The 21,470-nt window shown below is 51.5% G+C and overlaps 1 protein-coding gene and 1 non-coding gene across 2 annotated transcripts in view; both read left to right on the top strand.

The window, feature by feature from the left end:
- The first annotated feature begins 206 nt into the window (after positions 1–206).
- GAS2L1 (growth arrest specific 2 like 1) overlaps positions 207–21,470 on the top strand; it is a 266,285-nt gene continuing 245,021 nt past the window's right edge. Inside the window, exon 1 of the mRNA XM_085634362.1 lies at positions 207–485. The gene's annotated coding sequence lies outside the window, so the exon portion shown is untranslated. The remainder of the gene's footprint in view (positions 486–21,470) is intronic.
- On the top strand, positions 10,194–10,335 carry LOC146784080 (U4 spliceosomal RNA). Its single transcript, XR_014971218.1, has one exon. It is a non-coding gene; the product is annotated as a U4 spliceosomal RNA (small nuclear RNA).

Genomic DNA, 21,470 nt, shown 5'->3' with positions numbered 1-21,470 from the left:
TTTTGTGCTGATTGTATCTGGTGGTTAATGTTCTCAGGCTGGGCTGCTCCACTTTAGAGCTCGGAACACTCAGCAGCTGTCTAGTCGGTTAAATATTTAAACTTGGCTGTGAGGTCATCACGCCGCACCATAGACAGGGCTGACACTGTGCTGCCTGGCAGGCGGGGTGGGGGCTCCGCCTCTTAAAGACACAGTGTACCGACCCTCTTCGCCAAAGGCTCGCCCAAGACCAGCCACGGGGATACCCGGCAAGACTCAATTGAAACGAAAACACCCTTTAGGGAAGCAGCAAGCACCACCTGGCAGCCAAGAAGGGGAAACTTTTTCTTCGGATAATTCTTGCAGGAAACGGTATGAGCCGCCACTTGCACGCGACAAGAAATGGCATGCATCTAAAACAACCTCATCTGCAGCCCTAGCAAGATGCGAACAAGTGAACTATGGTATATAAGTGAAGTAATGTGCAAGCAGCGAATGCAGCCGAGGTAAGTCAGGGGATAGGTACCCATTATCAAGTCCTATAATTATAAACGACAAGACTAGAGGTTTAAACGCAGCAAGGATGAAACGCTGCCGCCTGTGACGCAAATGTGTTTTGGGGAAACTCGCATGTTAATTGATATCCTGAAGCAAAGGGTACCAGATGGCTCCACGTCACCAGAGGTACCGGTTTCCTGTCCTCTGCTTTCATTTTGCAACCAAATGCTTTCTGGGAGTTATAGTCCTAGTTCGCTTCAGTTGAACTACATTTTGAGATGACAGTGTTTTTCAGACGGAGAGACTGGACTGGGCAATGTGTCCCTAGTGGAAGGGAGCCATCTGGTAACCTCACCTGATGTTGAGCACTATGTAGTGGCGTAACAGCTCGCACAGCCACCACGATGAGGCGGCCCCCATGAGCTCCATGGGGGCCCATCGGTCACTGTGCACGGGCCCCTGGCCTGAGAGCTCCTGACTGGGTTACCCCCTCCATGTACTTTGCAGGCCCCCCCCCCCCCCCCTCAAGTTTCATTAAACCACTGGCACCATGAGCAGGGCCACTGGAATTATGCTGCAGATTAGCACCAAATTATGCCTCAGGGTTGACTAAATTATGCAGCAAGGAAAGGCAAATTATGCAGCATAATGCGGCACGTATTTTATACTATTCATTATTTTGTCATTTTTACACATGATAATACTGCCTAGGCAAAGTTTAACAACCAGCTACAGAAAAATTAACTAAAACATGACCATTTAACCTTTGCAAAGGGCCTTCCGCTGTGTGTGTACCTCCATCGCCACATTTCAAGTACCTTGTGATCCATTTGACCAAGAAACAATGTTTCTTTTGTTAAAATCTGCAAATTATGCAGCAGATGAGGGATTATGTGGCAAATGCTGCAAATCCACAATTTTGCACCCAAAAAAGCACAGCCGCGGAAACGCATCATTCCAGTGGCCCTGACCATAAGTCATAGCTTGAAATGGAAATTTAGAAGTGCAGGTACCCCTTGTCCCCGAGTATCTGTTGCTGCTGAGAAGTGCAGGTACTCTCCCATTAAAAGCAGTGGAGCAGTACTGAAAAGTGCCGGGACTAACTGTTCCAAATTAAAGAAGTGCAGGGACTGAGGGCCTTATTTATGAAGGCTTGCAACACTTTTACGCCGCCATTACGTCACTTTTTGTGACACGGCGGTGTAAATAATACGCCATGTTATTTACAAATAGATGCGTCACTTTGTAAATGCCTGCACTACATTATACCTGAAACAGGTATAATGTATGCAGAGTGGACGCGCCCACGCGAAAAAGATTCGTAGAAGTGGCGTAGTGAAATCTATCGGATTTCACTGCCCACTTCTAGTATGCTACTGTGTCACAACCTTATGCCTGCCTCACAGCAGGCGTTAGGGTGACGCAGTGCAATGGGAATAGGCCTCCCAATGCATTGCTGGAGTTGTGTTATTCTTGCGGCACAACTCTAGCAATGCGTGTGTTTTGTGCCAACAGATACGACAGGATTCCTGATGTATCTGTCATTCCTTGTGACATGGTGCATCGTATAATAAACATGGTGCATCCATCGTGTGGCAAGGAGGGTGCACTGAAAAGTGTTGCATGGCTGCTTTCACACAGCGATGCAACACTTTTCATAAATGATGCCCCGAGTACCTGATAGTACCTGCCTATTACTGCCATGAAGTTTATTGATGAGTGAATAGGGAAAATCTCACCTGTTAATGCGTACGAATAAACTCATCTATTACAAGTCTGCAAACTTTTCCAGGTCCAATGCATGACCAGCTGCTTCAGACACAGTTTTTTCTTTGCATTCTGGAACTTGTAGGTTTGTTTATCCAATTAGCGAACGAGGACTACAAGTCACAGTAGGCAAGAAAAAACAGGAATAACCTGGACTGTTGCGTGTAGACCCTAGAAACTTGTCAGCTTTAATAAGAGCTATTAGATATTAATTGGAAGCTGTCGTCTCATTGAGTGGTAAAATGCTCACCTCCTAATACTTTTGGATATTTGACATCCTTGCCTGTTATTAATTCTTGAGAAGCTTACTTATAATGACATATAAGGAATCCCTCCCTTTATTTTGTATTGAAGAGCGCCCCTGCCATTGGTTCTTTCAACATTCACTTTTGCTATTGGGTTTCAGACTGGTGTGTCAAACTGTAAAGTTTTTAGATCTAGCACTAGCCAAATCTTTATGATTTTTTATATATATATATATATATATATATATATATTTTTGTCCCCTTTGGAATGAGGTCTGATTTCCCACGTGTTACATCTAACTCAAGCAGTGTCCCATCTTGTTTGGGACTAGGACTCTGATCCAGAGGGTCCACAAATTCCTCAAGTGGCTATGAGTGGATGCAGACCATTAGCTCCTCTGCTGGATTATTTAACTGTTATGTCCTGGATGCCACTGTGCAGCCCAAGGTCAAGGTGTCTAATGGGAATACAGTCGGCGTTTCTAAAACATTCCTGGATCATATAACTGACCCTCTCCTAGACCAGAGTTACCCAGTGGAGCAGGGAGCGATGTGATGTGGTGACAGAAGTAATCTGCAAGGCGAAGTAAAGATGCGCGACCCTGCTGTAGACTTGCATTTATTTTATTTACATGCTTTCTATTTTTCCTTCAAGTTATGTGCCCACTGGAGGTGGCTGGCAGCTGAGTTTCTCTGCTAAACGTGGTACACCTAAGATTTTCTCCAATCCATTCAGCGTGGTAACTACCCACTCTTACTAGGCTGTGAGGTGAATGGTGGGGGTGGTCGCAGATTATAGCTGGGGTTATAGCGTACCTGCCAACCCACACTGCATGCACTCCCATCACACGGTCGTCCGACAAGAAGCCGATATCACACAGTGGCAGGAAAACTGAGCTGAAAACCACTGTAAATAGTGGTTTCCGAGCTCGTTTTCGAGAGGCTTTGAACTGCCCACATCCATTCAGGAGTGTGAAAACACCCCAGGACATTGGCACCAGACTCAGCAAGCTTTTTGGGGGAGGAGGCGGTGGCTTGGGGGGAGGGGGTGTTCAAAAGTGCCTCCTAGGTACTTCTTGGCACAAGGCCCCGCCCCTCCTCCCACTGTGAGATTGTTCTTCAAGTTGGTAGGTATGTTATAGGCTGTGTGCAGGGCCACTATAATTATGTGGCAGTGGAGGACCAAATTATGTGGCAAGAAAAGGCAAATTATGCGGTGTGGTGTGGCATATTTTGTGATGGTATTGCTTCATTATTTGGTTATTTTTACATATAGTAACACAGTCTGGGCAATGATTTCACCTCATTAGTACCAGCTGAACAACCAAATACAGCAATAAGCAACTGAAAGATTGTTAACTAGTTAAGCCCGCATTAGATTAGAATTCGGATTTAAAAAAACAGATCCCGTCAAGACCAGGAGCGCTGGTAAAATACTACTGGAGAATGCGGGCAGCAGAGGAAGAGTCTCTGGCACACTACTGCTGGCTGGAGGGTGAAAAACAATCTAGATTGAGTAACTCGGTTTATCCTTCTTTAAAGCAATTGATCGAGGCTTTAAAGTTAGAGGAAGCTTGGCACACAATACCATTTTATACGGAGTTTAAACGAATAGTCAACATAACGATCAATCAAACATCTAAGAAAAGGACAAAGCATCATTGACCACAAAAAACAATGCATGGATTGTGTTGCCAACATACAAAAAGTTAAAGCCTTAATCATACCCGTCGGAACGTTTTGCAACTCGCATGAAGCGGCAACTGACATTACTGAGACTGGGAGTTTATTCAACTAAAGACCTAACCCCAAAATGGAAACGGACTTGGCCCTCAATGGACTGTCGCCTTTGTGGACAAGGAGACGAATCATTGATCCACCTACTTTGTATTTGTCCGGCATTATTAATCATCCGGAAAAAATGTATGCGGCCAACAATGAAAAGAGAGCAAATAAGGACCTGTAGATCCACCGTAATAAAATGTTTGGGAGGCTCGACAGTACAACTAGCATGTAAAGCAATAAAGTTTCAGAGTCTAGCTGCAAACGAGACAGAGAACTTGAACCGGTAAAGCATGCAAAGTGATAAAGTGTAGTTAATCTGCCTGCAGCTTACATTAGAACTACGTATTTTATAGCTTGACTCACAATTACAAGACTGAAGGAACCAATTGCACTAAGTTTTTAAAAGTTTTAATCACAAATTCTTTAATCACAAATTTTAACGAGAATTCATCAATTAATCTGTATCTTGCTTAAGAATTTTATGTGTTTTAGCGGTCAAGCTGCTCCTTTTTATGATTTAAATTAAGTAAACAATGAAATAAAAAAAAATAGTTAACCTTGCGAAGGGTCTTCTGATGTGCAGGAACACGTCACGTTTTTTGTGATTTGTGATTCATTTGAGATAGAAACATTTTGTGTGTTAAAATCTGCAGATTACGCAGCAAAGGATGGATTATGTGGCAAATGTGGTAAATCCTTAATTGTTCAGAAAACGTTGCTGCTGCAGAATTACGTAATTCCCGTGGCCTGCCTTCTTTCCTGCACCTCCGGTGGAATTGAATGTGCTCCAGGTGTGTTCACTCCGAGCCGTTGCATGCTGTGAGCATTTCTACACCCATAACGAGGGTCACTCACGTTCCTTGTGTATGGGATGTGCGCGCCCTCCAGTTGTGCTCGACCTGCCACTGTGTGTATTGCTGCACCCATAACTGGGGTCCTTGTCTATACTCAGGTGGATATATATGTGCCTAGTTGTGTTTGACTTGAATGGCCCAACACAATTTGCCCTTAACTGGGGTCGTGGATGTTATGTTGTTATGTTATGTTAGGGGTTTCTTATAGAGCGCACAACTCACCCTGGGGCATCTAGGTGCTAGCTGGGAGAAGGCAAGACTGAGTGAAAGGAAGATACTAGCTCCTAATGAAAAAAGTTAGAACAGGAAAGTTTTAATTGCTTCCTAAAGGTAGTCAGTGACGGGATTTTACGAACCGCTGTAGGAAGCTTGTTCCAATAGCTCGGGGCTAGATATGAGAAAGCTCTGCCTCCCGTGCGCGTGAGACGAATTCTGGGAACTTGAAGGAGGTCTAAAGTGCTGGATCTGAGTTTCCTGTCTGGAGAATATTTGACTAATTTCTTACGAAGGTAGAGAGGACCTCTTCCCCCTCAAGGCATTATAGGTCAGGCAGTAGATCTTAAAAACGGATCTGTTTCTAATATTTAACCCGTGCATTTCCCTCAACAGAGGTGTAGACGCTGATCCTGGAGGACGGTTCAAAACAAGCCGTGCTGCTGTGTTCTGAATAACCTGAAGTTTTGCCAGGTGGATTTGACTTACTTCAGCCAGCAAGGCATTTCCATAGTCTAAGCGGCTAACAACCATCGCCTGGACTAGGGTTCTGCGCTGAGACATGGGCAGGTAGGGAAATTTTTTCCTAAGCAACCTTAATCCATCATAGCAGGAGCTGGTTGTTGCTGCTACCTGATCTTTCATGGACAGCGCCTGATCTAATTGGACCCCGAGATTCTTTACAGACTGTTTAGGAATGGGGGGGGTGACCGAGTTGACTAGGCCAACAGTCGTCCGACCAGCTGTTTTTGGCTTTGCCTAAAAGCATAACCTCCGTTTTTCCTGGATTGAGCTGGAGGCAATTGCTTGACATCCAGTCGAAGATGGCAAGCATTCCAGAAGCAAAACGGAGTTTGTCGAGTTCTGGGTAAGGTCCGATGGTAAACATAAGCTGGGTGTCATCCACATATGATATAATTTCAAAACCCAGATGCTCGACTATTTGAGCCAAAGGAGCCATATATAGATTGAAAAGAGTGGGGCTCAGGCAAGAACCTTGCGGAACTCCCCAATCCACCAGCATTTTGCGAGAGACATACGGTCCCAACAGAACAGTTTGGGTTCTTCCCAATAAGTACTGTTCTAGCCATTTCAGGGCTGACCCTTTTATGCCACAGTCCTGGAGTCTCTCCAACAGCTTTGAGTGTGAAATAGTGTCGAAAGCTGCAGAGAGATCAAGGAGGATCAGAATAGCTGAGCCTCCTCTATCGACAGTTAATCTGAGTGAGTCTGTTACGGCCAACACAGCAGTCTCTGTGCTGAAGCCAGGACGGAAACTAGACTGTGAAGGATCCAAAAGGTGGTTTTCCTCTAGATACAAACTTAACTGTCGGTTGATGAAGCTTTCCAGGATTTTACCTAGCAGTGGTAGCAGGGAGATGGGACGATAGTTACCTAAGACCAGGGGGTCTGCCGATAATTTTTTCAATATGGGACGCACAACCGCCTCTTTCCAGGCGGTCGGAATGGTGCCCGAGATGATGGAGTTATTGAATAAGTCTTGGATTACGGGGGCACAACTCGGGCCAGTGCTGCCATGGTTTTAGGTGGACAAACATCCCATGGTGATCCAGATTTAGTCCCCGACAGAGCTTTAACAACCTCCTCAACTGTGACTAATTTAAAACAGTTTAGGGAACATATTTCCATGTTATTTTGATTCTGGAGTGATTGGGAAAAGGCTGCGGGGGTGTTGGTAGGGGAGGGAAAATTGGCATAAATATTCAATATTTTTTCCCGAAAATAAGAAGCCAAGGAATCACATAGCTCCTGGGATTCCTGGGGCGTCTGTCTACAGGCTTTTGGGGAGACAAAATCCCGGACAATGCTAAATAGTGTTTTCTGGGAGTTACTCGCATTGTCAATTTGGCTAATGATGTATTGCTGTCTAGCTACTTTTAAATTCAAATGGTATTTAGACAAAGCCTTCTTATACAGTGCTCTGTTTTCCTCTGACTTGTCGGTGCGCCATCTCCTTTCCAAACGCTGACAGGTAGCCCTTTCTAACTTCAATTCACCTGAAAACCAGGGGGTCGAAACTCTCCGAGGCGCAGACTTCATTAATTGTTTTGGAATAACTGCGTCGAAAACTCCTTCCAACGTAGTATTAAAAGACTCCAATTGTTTGCTGATATCTATAGTATGGTCGGGTTGGTCAAGAGAGAAGATCTCGCTGAATGCCACCGGAGAGAGATTGTCTCACCTCCTACGTAGGATTTGGGGTTGTTTGATGGGCCGCGTTACACAGGATTCGGCCAGGAGGGCTATGTGGATCGTAATCATATAATGGTCAGTCCAAGGGAGAGGGTCCGGAAGGTCACATTGAATCCGGTCAGAGTTGGAAAATACAAGGTCCAATAGATGCCCCACATTATGGGTAGGACCTATTATTCTTTGAGTGAGGCCTATGAGTTTGAGAGAGGCAAGTAATTTAGTTACTTCTGCGTCATCTACTTTTTCCCCGTGAAAGTTAAAATCTCCCAACAAGAGGAAGGTTTTTGCTGACAATACCTGAAGTGCCAGGTATTCTACTAGCATGTCTACAAAATTTCCCTTTGCACCTGGAGGTCGATATACTACGGCTCCATACCAGGTGTCGGACGGGGAAGCCACAACTTTAAAAATACCTAATTCTAAGTGGTCATTGCATACTGCGGAAACCCATTTTATCTCCAGGTCTTGTTTAAATGCAATGGCAATGCCGCCTCCCTTTTTTTTTTTTTTTTTTTTTTTTTTTTTTTTCCCCCGGTCCAGGTGAATACATTTGTAATTCTCTGGGATCGCCAGAGTAATCATCGCCTGGTTTGAGGGGCCTAGCCAAGTTTCAGTAAAGAAACACAAGGTGGGGTCATGGAGTGTCATCATGTCCCATATTTCAAAGGGGTGTTTTGCTAACGACCTAACATTACATAGAATGTTTCTATGGGACATGGTTCCTAATTTTCCTATATCTTCCGGGAGAGTGGAGGATACCTCAACTATACTCATTTGGAATTTACAGTTGTAGCAGGAAACTGGGCCCTCCAGCATGGAGAGGTTGGACTGAAAACAGTTGTTAAAAGGACATTTATTTACTTGTGCTCGCTTGTTAATTTGACAAAGAGCCTCCGCCGGGTAGCTAACTACGGGGGCATAGGTCCTGGGAGAGGCAGCGTTTCTGGCCACTGGTCGCGTTAGGGCGCGGACGGGTGCAGACGGGCTTGCCTTTGGCGCGCCTTTGGCGCGCGTCCGCGTCTGCATCCTCTGATATAGAGGGAGGAAACCAGCCACTAGTGCGCCACACCAAATCCCTCCAAGATGTCTGCCCGTTCCCGAAAACACAGCAAAAGAGCGTGCCCTGTCCTGGTTTACTCTGCCCCCAAATGCAACAGCCTGAACAGCAACAGGTAAATAGGGATCGCTTTCCAAAGTATAATTTTGTTTTAAAAATAGGAGCAAAACACACAACTTAAAAATAATGAAAACCGGTTACTTTTTTCAAAGCGCGCAGGCAGCTGGACTCCCGGCTTCCGCCTCAGGGGTGCACAAACCCAGTGTGCGCGTGCGTCCGCTTCGACCTCTAAAGTTTGAAACTTCCTGAGGGCACTTTAGTGGGTACTGACCAATGACTCCCACTGAATCTAATAGCCGAACCTTCCATCGTTCTCGCACTGAACCATGGCCTGTATGGGCACAGACCCCCAGCCCGCCATTACCTCCTCGTTAGTCTTCCTCGCCACATGACTTACACAGTGAGCTTCAGCTCCACACCAGAACCCTCCAAAGCAAAAGAGTCAGCCTCCCATGCCTCCCATCCCTTCCCAATATGGCCGACCCATTACACCCATGACCCCTATAAGAGGCGGGCCGGCCCAACCCATCAGCCTGTTTTTTTTGTTCTGCGCACATCTCTCCAGATGCGTCAGGTAAGTGGTGCCTGCTGTAGCAGGTACGTGGGTCTCAGGTTGGAGGTCCTGCTCTAGCAGACCCTAGGAGCTTGGACTCTGTTTGGCTTCCCCCTGCTTTTGGCCCCCGGTATGTTTGCTTAGGCATTTGATTCGGGTTTCCCTTGATTCCTTCTTCATGCCGGTTAGGCTCTGCTTTAGCGAGCCGTGGGTTTTTCAGGGGGGGCGGGGATGCGTGGGGGCGGTTAAAGCTTTTCGTGCCCTTTTCTGCGTTTCCCTGGGCTTTTCCCACTCAAGTTTAGGGGTGTTGTATGCCTGCGTGCCTTCTGTGCTTCGCTGTGGCTCCCCCCCTTCTTTAGGCACGTTTTTGGGTCCTGTTTCCGGGTCCCATTGTACTTTTTCCGGATTCCCGTTGATTCCGCCGCCCGCCTTTCCTTGACGTGCGGGCGGCAGCTGTGGGCGTTGTCCGTGTGTGGGTTTGTATGCATGCTCATTAGATTGCTGCTCTGCCTACCTGCTTGTTCCTCCCCCGGGTCTCTGGTTCGGGCGGGGGATTCTCTTTGCACCGAGCCGCGATTGCGGCATTGAAGGGGGCGGGCGGCGGCTCTGCGAGGTTTGGGCCCGGCGCTGCTGGGTCCATGTTTGTGTGCCGCTGCCGCCCGCTTTCCCGTCCGGCTTGCCTGCCTTCCGGCGGATCCTCCTTCCGGATTGGGACTCCCCATGCCGTTTCTGTTCCGGGGCTACGTGGCTCGTCGTCCCGGGGGCGGGGTTTGGGTTGTCCCGCGCTGGCTCTCCCTTGTGTTTTCTCACGCCTGCTTCACGGGGGGGGGTTGCTGGTGTCCGACAGGGAGCTTTAGCTCAATGGTACGTCTTGTGCTTTGGTTGTGTCCGATCTCACCGGACTAGGGTTCGATTCCCGCGTTTGCTTCAAGTGTCATGCGTTTGCATCTTTTCCACCTCTTCCTTACATTTTTGTGTAGTGGCAGTGTCGTTGCCTATGGGGTTTTTCCGAAGTGCGATTATTGCTATTTTGGAGTCTTTACCCCATACCCCGCTGTGTCAACTTGTGGAATTGTTGTTATGGGCAATCTTTGATAGTCTCTGTGGAGGCTGACTGCTTGCTTCTTTCTGGTGTATAGGCGCTGGCGTTTCCTTCGGTTCGGTCTGTACAGTGTCTCGGTGGCCTATTGGCCTCTGGTTGTCAGGGCTCTCACGGGACAAGGGTTCGAGTCCCGCAAACGCTGTCAGAGTGTCATGAGTTGGCACAATTTTATTACGCTCCTAGACTCTTGCTCTCTGGGTTTCAGGTTCGATTCCCATTGATTCTGTGTATGCGACATGGTCGCCAGTTCGGATCCCGGGGGCCGCTTGGCCCTTCGTCCTTCTGTGGTAGGTGAGTTGTGGCCTTTGATTTGTCCTCCTCCTGGGGCTTCTCGGTTTCCGTGGCTTTGCTTCGCTCTCTCCCTTGCGGGGGTGCTGGGTCAGTGGTTGTTCGGTCCTGATCGTCCTTCCTGCACGGTTGCTGGTACGCGTGTTCTGTACTGGTGGTTGGGGATGCTGGCTGGGTGCTTGACTCTCCCTCCTCCTGTTCTGTGTTGCCCTCTCTTGGCTGCTGTGCCATGCGGGTCTTGTCGCCCCGTGGGTGCGTTGTTGTATTCCGTTGGCCTGGTGGCTTGGTGGTCTGTTGCGTCTGCTTCGGGCGCCCGTGCCTTGCTCTGACTCTGTCTCTATGGCCGTGTGGGGGTGGGATGCGCCGCCCGCCTTCCCTTCGGGGGCGGGCGGTGGTGGTTGTTTGCAACTGTCGTTTTGCTCCGCTGTCGTCCTTCCTGCGCGCGGGCGGTGTGTTGCCTTCCTTCTCCTCCCACTCCTGCTGCTCTCACCTCCCGCCTGCCTCTGGTGGGTGGTCGCTTTCCTGCCCCGGTTGGTTCGGGGATGCCGGGGGGAGGCCCGGCTCGGTCGGGCTCGCTTGCTGGTTCCCCTCCTTCTGGCCCTCGCGGTCCTGCCCTACGCTCCCCCCTCCCCCGCCGCCTTGTGCTTGATGCCCTGCTATAGCGGGCTCTGGGTTTTAGCATTCTCTGCCCCTCTCTGTGAGGCGGCTGTGGGCTTGTCTGTTTTTCCGGCTGTTGTACCTGTGAGCGTGAGGGTCCCTCGGCCCCCTCTGTTGTGGCTGTTAGGAGCGCGGGGCTCGGCTGGCTTTCATGTGCCCCGGTACTTTCGTTCTGTGGGCTCCTGTTCCCGCAGTTGTTGTGCGGGGTCTGTCCCGGTCAGTTGCTGGTTGGCCGTCCTCCGGGGGTTTCCTGGAGCTGTGGGGCCTGCGGCCTTGCCGTCCTGTATGCACCTGGCCTCGTCTGCTCTCGGCGGTTGAGCGGGGTCGGGCCTGGTTGGTGCCCGGATGGGGGACCGCCTGGGTATTCCGGGTGCTGTGGGCTTTGGGGTCCTTCTTGGGCTCTCCCTGTCTTGTCCGGGTCTGCGGCTTTGCCGCTCCCTCCTCATCCTGCTCCCTGTCTCGTCGGGTGGCTCTTGCACCCCTTTTCCTGTCGGCTTCTTGCATGCCTTCTGTTTGGACCTGTTTGGTCGGGCCGGGGGTTCGGCGCCCGCCTCTGGTGGGGTGGGTGTTCCTTCCTTTTTCTGCTGGGTCGCTTTTGGCGGTCTCGCGTGTATTCTCTGGACAGCTCCTGTCATGGGGTTTGATTTGCTCCCCTGGTTTTTCCTGTTGGGGTTGTCTGCCTTGGTAGGGGCCTTCCTCGTTTCGTGTTTTGGGTCTTGTTGCCAGGCAGTTTTTCTCCTTCGGGTTGGTCTGGGTGCCTCTGGTCCTTCCTTGGTTCGGTTTGCCCCGGCTCTTCCCGCTTCTGTCCTGGTGCGGCTGGGTGCGTCCTTCCCTTTGGTAATTTTTTGTTTTCCTGGGGGGGGGCGTGCTTGGGTTCCTGCTCTGTGCTGGGTCGGTGGTTTTCCCGTCTGGCTTCTGTTTGCCGTTCCTTGGTTGCTCTGGGGTTTTCCCCTGCCTTGCTGGCCCTGCCTCGTGCTCCCGGGTGTTTGCGGGGTTCGCCCCTGTTTGTGGCTGCCTGTGTGGCGGTGTTCTTCTGGGTCCCTGTGGTGCTGTTGCTCCTTTGGGTATCCGGTGTTGGCTCTTCGGCCTTCTCATCCTGGCTACCGGCCTGGGGTCGCTCTGGCCTTTTGGTTGTGGTCTTTGCCTCTTGCTCTGCGGATTGGGTGTGCATTCCCTGGTCTTTAGCTGGCGCTGGGTGCTCCTTTGTTGGCTCTGGTTTGTTCCCTGGTTTTGGTTGGGGATTGTTTGGGCCTTTGCGCTTTCCGGGGGTGCCTTCTTCTGCCGGAGATTCTGGGCTTGTGGTCCTGGCCGGGTTTTTTGTTGCTCGCTTGGGCCTGCCCCTGATTTGTTTTTCACTTGCTGGGTGCTGTTGGGTGTCCGGGGGTGCTGGTGCCTCAGGTTTTCGGCTCCCTGGCAGGTCCGTGCGCTTCCTGTGCCTTGTCTTTTGTCCCTGGGTTTGGGGTTCCGGGGCCTGTGGGCTCTGGTGGATCTCTGGGGTCTTGACGTGGCTCGGGTTCGGTTTTCGCCCTGCCCGTCTGTCCTTCTCGCCTTTGGTGTGTTTCTGCCTGTGGAATTTTTCTTCCCGTTGCTCTTCCGTTTTCAGTCGGTTCCTCGTTGTCAGGCTGTGCGGAGTCTGGTTGTTGGTCTGGCTGCCTGTGTGGCCACCTGGGTGCTTGCTTCGGCGGCTCGCTTGGTCCCTGTGAGGGGCTGGCTCGGTCCGTCGCACTGCCGTTCCCTGCCTTCTGTGCGTGGGTGGTCATTTGGGTTCTCCGCTCTCAGTGGCCGGGTCTCTTCGGTGTCGTTTCGTCACCTTCCTGGGTCTTTTTGGTTCCCTTGTTCCTGCCTGGGTTCTCTCCTTGGGGTCGCAGTCCCTTCTTGGGGGTCCTTTGTGTGACTGGGGTTTTTTTCCCCTTCTGTTTCTCTTCTGCGCCCCTTTCCTTTCTTGCGGCTCTTGCCGGTTTGCTTCCGTCTGGTTCCGCTGCCCCGTTCCTCTGGTGGTTTCAGCTCTCTCGCGGGTGGTGTTCTCCCTTGCGGGGTTGCTGTGTTTGTCGGACCAAGTCTCCCTTTCTGCTGTGGCTTTTTTGTTGGGTCACTGTGGTGGGGTTGCCCTCTGTTCATTCGGCTCCCCTTTTTTGGGGATTTTGATGCCCTCTTTCGGGATGTCCGTTGGCCGGTTCTGGGGTGTTTGGTCCGGCTTGCTCTCTGGGCCCTGTTTTTCTGTGGCCTTTGGCTCTGTGCGGTCTGGTCCGGTGCCATTCTCTGTCCCCCTTTGGCTTTTGCTTGCTGCTGGTTCATGCCGGCGCTTCGGTCTCTGGGGTCCGGGTTTTTGTCCTTCCCGGTGTCTTTCAGTTCCGGGCTGGTTATTCCTGCTCGTGGTTGCCTCTCCCCTGGGTGGTCCTTCCACTCGTTCTGGCATGTTGGGTTTTGCCCTCGTTCGTGGGCATCCCCTTCTGGTCTTTTGGTTTCTTGTGAGTTTCCATGAAGCCGCTTGGCTTTGGTATGTGCTCACTGTGTAAGTCATGTGGCGAGGAAGACTAACGAGGAGGTAATGCCCCGATTACTTACCGGTAATCTTCATTACTCCGAGTATAGTCTTCCTCGCCACATGAGTTCCCATCCCTCCCTCCCTGTCTGGCTATCGGCTTCATGTTGTGCTTGGTAGTTTCAGGCTGATGGGTTGGGCCGGCCCGCCTCTTATAGGGGTCATGGGTGTAATGGGTCGGCCATATTGGGAAGGGATGGGAGGCATGGGAGGCTGACTCTTTTGCTTTGGAGGGTTCTGGTGTGGAGCTGAAGCTCACTGTGTAAGTCATGTGGCGAGGAAGACTATACTCGGAGTAATGAAGATTACCGGTAAGTAATCGGGGCATTACTCCTTTGTACTTGACACCATGTTTGCGAAACATGACACCCTAAAATCCATCTCTTCTTCTGATACCTTGTTTTCGAGAAAGAGAATAGTTTGGGCTGGAAACCCAATAATTCAGTTGCCCCCCTTCCCGGACATAAAGTTTATTGTCCAATAGTTACTGTTATACGCTGTGACGTAGTGTGTAACCCTCCTACGAGAGTTAAGGTTGACCGTAGTAACGTGGTTCCCCAGTTGCAGCACAACGCCACCCACACGGGGTGCCGCCTGGTCACGAGGACACCCAGAAAAGGACTCGCATCTAGGGTCTCACTTTCCATTGGGAACTTGGGATGAGGGAGTATACGATGCAGCCTTGAGCCCCCAGCGGGCCGGCGTTTATTCTTACTCCGTCTTCACACCCCTTTGTCCCTCTTCATGCCTTTGCACACACCCCGACTCCCCGGGTGCAGCAGGGTTACTCCCCATGTTTTCCTTTGATTTACCCGTCCCTCCCTCCCTGTACGTCTGCGCCCCCCCCCCCCCCGGCGCTCAGCACTGATGTCTTACTCACGACCCTTACTTGTGCCATGCCTCGCCCTCCCCCTCCCCTCATAAAGGATCTCTGTGCCTTTAACACTGCCGCAGTCCATTCCCAGTCAGTCCTGGACTCCCTCCAAACTCCAGTTTTAAAAAGCAAAGAAAGAAAAGGACAAGGCGAGGTTTCCCCTCTTCTGTCTAACGGAGGCCAAGCGAGAGGAAGAGCAGGGTGGGATGGGTTTCCATGGCAACCCAGGACCACAGTGGCAGTGAGGGGACAGGCCCAGAAGGCGACCAAGAGGATAGATTGTTTAGGGGTTAGCGGAGTCATGAGTTCCATACAGTTATTTATCGGGTATGCTCATTCAAGGTCATGGAATGATGCAATCCTGCAGATGTCTTTTCCGCATAATTATAGCTTTACATCACTCCACGTAATCGAAAATCTGCTGTATAATGTGTAAATAACACTCAAAAAACCCAAATGTAGTTCAAGTGGATCAAAAGATACTAACAAGTAGAGCACCACACAAGCGGCAGACCCTCTGCATGGGTTAACTGGGTACCTTTCAATTGCTGATTGCTTTATTCAGATTACAAACTATTATTGGTGAGATTAAACGTTGCTTAAACAGCGTTAATGTGCGTTAAAATGGCAATATATTCGTCACAGCTTGTGCTGCATAATTTGCCTTTTCTTGCCACATAATTTAATCCTCCCTGTGCATAATTCGGTACATAATTGCCGCAAAATTCCAGTGCCCCTGGCCACCGGACACGGAATGAATATTGGAGTCTGTGTTGCACTGGGCTGGGAGAATGGAACTTTTTACTTGCCCCCTGTGTCTACTGTGAAACCATTTACTGTACTCCACACTGCACTATGTGTGATGGTGTTGCAACTGGCCGTTCTGTACTCTACATACTGTGGGTATTGGTGTGTCCCAACATGCCTGTGTGCATAAAGATGTCACTGTGGGGACTTTACATAGAAAGACCCCTGTGACACGTGCTTCAGTAGAGTGTGTGCATGGTGGCACAGGCAGGGCTGTATATGCACTGCACATCTGTGTGCACCTGGTGTGACTGACTGCACTCGAGTAACACTGACTGTTTTCTCTGGGTGGGATTGGATGTGCTGTACCTTGGGACCCATAGAGGTCATTATTGGACTGTGCACGGTGAGTATGCGTGCAATGCAGTGTTACTGGCTGGTCTAAACATTTGGGGTTGGGCTGTTTATGAGGGTCCCTGCACTTTGGTAATAAAGGCTTGTGTTACACTGAGAGTCTTTGTTTTACACTGAAAGTTTGTGCATTGAGGTGTCTGTCTCTTGGAAAAGTGCAGGGTTACTGGGCGTGTGGGTATTACGGGTCACTGGCTGGATTGCATGAGCGCTGGTAGTTTTTGTGCACTGGATGTCACTGACTGGAGGACATGAACACTGGAAGTCTTTATGCATAGAGCTGTCATGAACAAGGAGTCTGTGCAGGATAACACAGGGAGTCTGACCCCACTGGAACGTCACAGGCTGGACTCTGCAGTGGGAGTCTATGCACGGGGTGTCACGGGCCCTGACTGGAGGGCATGAACACTGGCAGCCTTCATGCACAGACTGTCTCTGGAGTTCATGAACACAGTCTGTGCACGATAAACACTGGGAGTCTGAGTACACTGGGGTGTCCCAGGCTAGGCTGTACATCTGGGAGTCTGTGGACTGGGAGTCACTGGCTCGAGATTGTAAACACTGGGAGTCTGACCCCACTGGAGTGTCAAAGGCTGGGCTCTATACTGCGAGTCTATGTACGCGGTGTCACAGGCCCAGACTGGAGTGCATGAAAACTGGCAGTCTTCTTACACAGAGCTGTCTCTGGAGTTCATGAACACAGAGTCTGTGCACTGGGAGTCACTGGCTGGGCTCTGAATCAGGAGTCTGTGCACGGGGTGTCACGGCCCGCTGACTGGAGTGAATGAAAACTGGCAGCCTTCATGCACAGACTGTCTCTGGAGTTCATGAACACAGTCTGTGCACGATAAACACTGGGAGTCTGAGTACACTGGGGTGTCCCAGGCTAGGCTGTACATCTGGGAGTCTGTGGACTGGGAGTCACTGGCTCGAGATTGTAAACACTGGGAGTCTGACCCCAGTGGAGTGTCAAAGGCTGAGCTCTATACTGCGAGTCTATGTACGCGGTGTCACAGGCCCAGACTGGAGTGCATGAAAACTGGCAGTCTTCTTACACAGAGCTGTCTCTGGAGTTCATGAACACAGAGTCTGTGCACTGGGAGTCACTGGCTGGGCTCTGAATCAGGAGTCTGTGCACGGGGTGTCACGGGCCCGCTGACTGGAGTGAATGAAAACTGGCAGCCTTCATGCACAGAAGTGTCTCTGGAGTGCATGAACACAGAGTCTGTGCAGGATAACACGGGGAGTCTGTGCACGGGGTGTCCCAGGCTGGACTGTACACTGGGAGTCTGTGCACGGGGTGTCACGGGCCCTGACCGGAGGGCATGAACACTGGCAGCCTGTAACAGGAGTGTCTCTGGAGTGCATGAGCACAGAGTCTGTGCAGGATAACACTGGGAGTGTGAGTGCTCTGGTGTGTCCCATGCTGGGCTCTACACTGGGAGTCTGTGCACGGGCTGTCCCAGGATGGGCTCTACACTGGGAGTCTGTGCACGGGGTGTCCCAGGCTGGGCTCTACACTGGGAGTCTGTGCACGGGGTGTCCCAGGCTGGACTGTACACTGGGAGTCTGTGCACAGGGTGTCCCAGGCTGGGCTCTACACTGGGAGTCTGTGCACGGGGTGTCACGGGCTGGACTGTACACTGGGAGTCTGTGCACGGGGTGTCCCAGGCTGGGCTCTACACTGGGAGTCTGTGCACGGGGTGTCACGGGCCCTGACTGGAGGGCATGAACACTGGCAGCCTTTATGCACAGGAGTGTCTCTGGAGTGCATGAGCACAGAGTCTGTGCAGGATAACACTGGGAGTGTGAGTGCTCTGGTGTGTCCCAGGCTGGGCTCTACACTGGGAGTCTGTGCACGGGGTGTCCCAGGCTGGACTGTACACTGGGAGTCTGTGCACGGGGTGTCCCAGGCTGGGCTCTACACTGGGAGTCTGTGCACGGGGTGTCCCAGGCCCTGACTGGAGGGCATGAACACTGGCAGCCTTTATGCACAGGAGTGTCTCTGGAGTGCATGAGCACAGAGTCTGTGCAGGATAACACTGGGAGTGTGAGTGCTCTGGTGTGTCCCAGGCTGGGCTCTACACTGGGAGTCTGTGCACGGGGTGTCCCAGGCTGGGTTCTATACTGGGAGTCTGTGCACGGGGTGTCACGGGCCTTGACTGGAGGGCATGAACACTGGCAGTCTTTATGCACAGACTGTCTCTGGAGTTCATGAACACAGTCTGTGCACGATAAACACTGGGAGTCTGAGTACACTGAGGTGTCCCAGGCTAGGCTGTACATCTGGGAGTCTGTGGACTGGGAGTCACTGGCTCGAGATTGTAAACACTGGGAGTCTGACCCCACTGGAGTGTCAAAGGCTGGGCTCTATACTGCGAGTCTATGTACGCGGTGTCACAGGCCCAGACTGGAGTGCATGAAAACTGGCCGTCTTCTTACACAGAGCTGTCTCTGGAGTTCATGAACACAGAGTCTGTGCACTGGGAGTCACTGGCTGGACTCTGAATCAGGAGTCTGTGCACGGGGTGTCACGGCCCGCTGACTGGAGTGAATGAAAACTGGCAGCCTTCATGCACAGACTGTCTCTGGAGTTCATGAACACAGTCTGTGCACGATAAACACTGGGAGTCTGAGTACACTGGGGTGTCCCAGGCTAGGCTGTACATCTGGGAGTCTGTGGACTGGGAGTCACTGGCTCGAGATTGTAAACACTGGGAGTCTGACCCCAGTGGAGTGTCAAAGGCTGAGCTCTATACTGCGAGTCTATGTACGCGGTGTCACAGGCCCAGACTGGAGTGCATGAAAACTGGCAGTCTTCTTACACAGAGCTGTCTCTGGAGTTCATGAACACAGAGTCTGTGCACTGGGAGTCACTGGCTGGGCTCTGAATCAGGAGTCTGTGCACGGGGTGTCACGGGCCCGCTGACTGGAGTGAATGAAAACTGGCAGCCTTCATGCACAGAAGTGTCTCTGGAGTGCATGAACACAGAGTCTGTGCAGGATAACACGGGGAGTCTGTGCACGGGGTGTCCCAGGCTGGACTGTACACTGGGAGTCTGTGCACGGGGTGTCACGGGCCCTGACCGGAGGGCATGAACACTGGCAGCCTGTAACAGGAGTGTCTCTGGAGTGCATGAGCACAGAGTCTGTGCAGGATAACACTGGGAGTGTGAGTGCTCTGGTGTGTCCCATGCTGGGCTCTACACTGGGAGTCTGTGCACGGGCTGTCCCAGGATGGGCTCTACACTGGGAGTCTGTGCACGGGGTGTCCCAGGCTGGGCTCTACACTGGGAGTCTGTGCACGGGGTGTCCCAGGCTGGACTGTACACTGGGAGTCTGTGCACAGGGTGTCCCAGGCTGGGCTCTACACTGGGAGTCTGTGCACGGGGTGTCACGGGCTGGACTGTACACTGGGAGTCTGTGCACGGGGTGTCCCAGGCTGGGCTCTACACTGGGAGTCTGTGCACGGGGTGTCACGGGCCCTGACTGGAGGGCATGAACACTGGCAGCCTTTATGCACAGGAGTGTCTCTGGAGTGCATGAGCACAGAGTCTGTGCAGGATAACACTGGGAGTGTGAGTGCTCTGGTGTGTCCCAGGCTGGGCTCTACACTGGGAGTCTGTGCACGGGGTGTCCCAGGCTGGACTGTACACTGGGAGTCTGTGCACGGGGTGTCCCAGGCTGGGCTCTACACTGGGAGTCTGTGCACGGGGTGTCCCAGGCCCTGACTGGAGGGCATGAACACTGGCAGCCTTTATGCACAGGAGTGTCTCTGGAGTGCATGAGCACAGAGTCTGTGCAGGATAACACTGGGAGTGTGAGTGCTCTGGTGTGTCCCAGGCTGGGCTCTACACTGGGAGTCTGTGCACGGGGTGTCCCAGGCTGGGTTCTATACTGGGAGTCTGTGCACGGGGTGTCACGGGCCTTGACTGGAGGGCATGAACACTGGCAGCCTGTATGCACAGGAGTGTCTCTGGAGTGCATGAGCACAGAGTCTGTGCAGGATAACACTGGGAGTGTGAGTGCTCTGGTGTGTCCCAGGCTGGGTTCTACACTGGGAGTCTGTGCACGGGGTGTCCCAGGCTGGACTGTACACTGGGAGTCTGTGCACGGGGTGTCCCAGGCTGGGCTCTACACTGGGAGTCTGTGCACGGGGTGTCACGGGCCCTGACTGGAGGGCATGAACACTGGCAGCCTGTATGCACAGGAGTGTCTCTGGAGTGCATGAGCACAGAGTCTGTGCAGGATAACACTGGGAGTGTGAGTGCTCTGGTGTGTCCCAGGCTGGGCTCTACACTGGGAGTCTGTGCACGGGGTGTCCCAGGCTGGACTGTACACTGGGAGTCTGTGCACGGGGTGTCCCAGGCTGGGCTCTACACTGGGAGTCTGTGCACGGGGTGTCACGGGCCCTGACTGGAGGGCATGAACACTGGCAGCCTGTATGCACAGGAGTGTCTCTGGAGTGCATGAGCACAGAGTCTGTGCAGGATAACACCGGGAGTCGCTGGCTGGAGTGTGTTAAAGCTGCTCAGTGTACTTACAAGGCCTTCTGGGGTGCATCAAGCAGTGCTCTACATACTCGTACACATCTTTATGAATCGGCATCAAAACATCTCAAATGGGGATATTCATGTATAATTAGTACAAATAAAAAGCTGCGCCTTCCTTGCATGTTTACTAATGGGGAGAGCTGTCTAGGCCGATCCACAGAGGCGTCTCGCAGTGTGTCCAAGAGCGCTCCTCTCTAGTGCTTATAAACGCTTCTGTGACGCGCTGCTCAGAGGATTGCGCACGGGGGGCTGCGTCTGGGGGTCTACAGGCGCAGCCGGCTATGGTCTAGGGCGGTCTGGTCTTTAGCATGAGTGGGATCCCCTTACGCCTTTAACTTGCTTTAGGGACAGAGTTTGCATGGAGATATGTGGAAAAAGTCCTAATAATGGCATCCGTCCATAGGGGAGGTAAATGTCGGATCAACATTATTGGACGAATATCACCCCAAAGATATCTTATATCTGCATTAAGCCCCTTCACTTGAATCTGTGTCTTTAAGAGATGCCGACATCAATTACACACACTCTGTCACAGGGCAAAATGGAAGTTCCCTGAGCATTCTAGTAAGATGTGGCGGTTGTGTCATTTAAGTACATTTAGTGCATGAACTGCAGACTTGTGGCAGGTGTCTGTGGTTGGACAGTATGAACACTGGAACCGGGGCGCACTGCTTATCACTGGCTGTGATGTACAGTGGAAGTCTTTGTACACTGGGTTTCACATGCTGGTCTGTACATGGGAAGTCTGTGCACTGTGTGTCACTGGCTGGACACGGTTGGCTGGAGTGTTTGAGCATTGCAATCTGTGTGCACTGGGGTGTGTCTGGCTGGAATGCATGAATCATCTGGGTCTATGTGCACAAGGTGTCACTGACTGCAGTGCATGAACACTAGTAGTCACTGTGCACTGGGGTGTCCCCGGCTGGCATTTCATGAACACCAGGATTGGACTGGCCTATAAGGTAATCTGGCAGTACAAGAAGGGATGGCCTGACAGGTTAGTGTCTGGGCCGTGTTTTGACTTGTTGGGCTGTTTTATGATCTGGGCTGTGTTTCATGTTCATTTCTCTA

The sequence above is a fragment of the Triturus cristatus genome, chromosome 11, assembly GCF_964204655.1.
Source record: "Triturus cristatus chromosome 11, aTriCri1.1, whole genome shotgun sequence".
NCBI classification, from domain to species: domain Eukaryota; kingdom Metazoa; phylum Chordata; class Amphibia; order Caudata; family Salamandridae; genus Triturus; species Triturus cristatus.
The sequence above is the reverse complement of the archived record's forward strand: the minus strand, read 5'-3'. Positions and strand labels throughout refer to the sequence as shown.